Source organism: Arachis ipaensis, chromosome B10 (assembly GCF_000816755.2).
Source record: "Arachis ipaensis cultivar K30076 chromosome B10, Araip1.1, whole genome shotgun sequence".
Lineage (NCBI taxonomy): Eukaryota > Viridiplantae > Streptophyta > Magnoliopsida > Fabales > Fabaceae > Arachis > Arachis ipaensis.
In genome coordinates, this window is record NC_029794.2 from 98,475,621 (window position 1) to 98,477,602 (window position 1,982).

Consider the following 1,982-nt stretch of genomic DNA (forward strand, 5'->3'; position numbering starts at 1 on the left):
AGAAGCTTTAGTCTCAGCCCCATCACACACCAAGTGGGCCCCAGAAGTGGATTTCTGCACTATCTATCATAGTTTACTCATTTTCTGTAAACCTAGGTTACTAGTTTAGTATTTAAACAACTTTTAGAGATTTATTCTGTATCTCATGACATTTTAGATCTGAACTTTGTACTCTTTGACGGCATGAGTCTCTAAACTCCATTGTTGGGGGTGAGGAGCTCTGCTGTGTCTCGATGAATTAATGCAAGTATTTCTGTTTTCTATTCAATCACGCTTGTTCCTATCTAAGATGTTCATTCGCATCTCATTATGATGAATGTGATGATCTGTGACTCTCATCACCATTCTCAACCTATGAACGTGTGCTTGACAACCACTTCCGTTCTACATTAGATTGAATGAGTATCTCTTAGATTCTGTAATTGGAATCTCCGTGGTATAAGCTAGAATTCATTGGCAGCATCCTTGAGAATCCGGAAAGTCTAAACCTTGTCTGTGGTATTCCGAGTAGGATTTTGGGATTGGATGATTGTGACGAGCTTCAAACTCGCGAGTGCTGGGCATAGTGACAGACGCAAAAGGATATCAAATCCTATTCCGGTATGATCGAGAACCTACAGATGATTAGCCATGTGGTGACAGCGTACCTGGACCATTTTCACTGAGAGGAAGGATGGTAACCATTGACAACGGTGATCTACCAACACACAGCTTGCCATAGGAAGGACGTGCGTGCGTGAAGAAGAAGATAGGGAGAAAGCAGAGATTCAAAAGACAAAGCATCTCCAAAACTCCAACATATTCTCATTTACTGCATAACAAGTAACCTTTAATTCATGCTCTCTTGTTCATTTGCAAGTCAATTGATAACCACAAATTAATATCCTAACTAAGAGTTGCAAGATAACCATAGCTTGCTTCAAACCAACAATCTCCATGGGATCGACCCTTACTCACGTAAGGTATTATTTGGACGACCCAGTGCACTTGCTGGTTAGTTGTGCGGAATTACATAGTGTGAAGTAATTTTCGTGCACCATGGTTCAACAAAACCTGCAGCCAGCAACATAAACAACCAACCCAGCCAACCAAGCAGAACACTACAGCAGCCTTCAGCTTCCACTCAGATGCCTTCACGTCTGCCTTCAGGGCTACAACTTTCCTCTTCAACCTTGCAACATGCGGATCTTCGCTTCTAGCTTCTGGGTCTGCCCAACGGAAAAACTTACATTCATCATTAACCTACATGAGCCCACCATACTCAGTGCCCAGAAACAAAACTTTGGGATCAGCTGAGAACAACAAAACATGAACTCACCTCATAATAGACGCAGCCCCAGAATCGGCGACCTGGGTTTTCTTTGGTTCTCGAAACTCGCAACACTGGTCTCTCTCCATGCCCACAAAGAATCCCCCTCTTCTGCCCAAACCCCCTGCTCCGAGACTACCTTGAGCTCTCCGACGCCATTGCTGCACTCGAACCTTAACCCTAGCAGACGCTTTGTTTGGGGGTGAGGTTTTTAATTAACAATAAAACTTAATTTTCTATACCATTAAGTGGGTCAACTACCAGTAACAACCTCAGGGGCAAATGTGTCCAAAAATTTTTGTAATTGGGGGGAAGGACGATTTTAATGTGTTTGTAAAGATTGAGGATGATTTTAATAACAAAAAAAGCTTAGGGACGAAATTGATTTTGATCCCAGACCTTGGGGACGAAAAAAGTACTTATCCTATATTAATTTTTGTGTCAAATATTTATTTTAATATCTTTTTAAATTTTTAGAATTAAATTTTGATATACTATTAGTGTAAAGTAATTTTACACATATATCTAATTACATAATATCATATCATAAAAAATAACTATCTTTTATATTGATTTCATTCACCTAAATGATCATCTAAAAAATGAACGTAATTGAACAATTATGTAAAATATTTTACATTATCAATATATTAAAATTAGACTCTAATTTGTA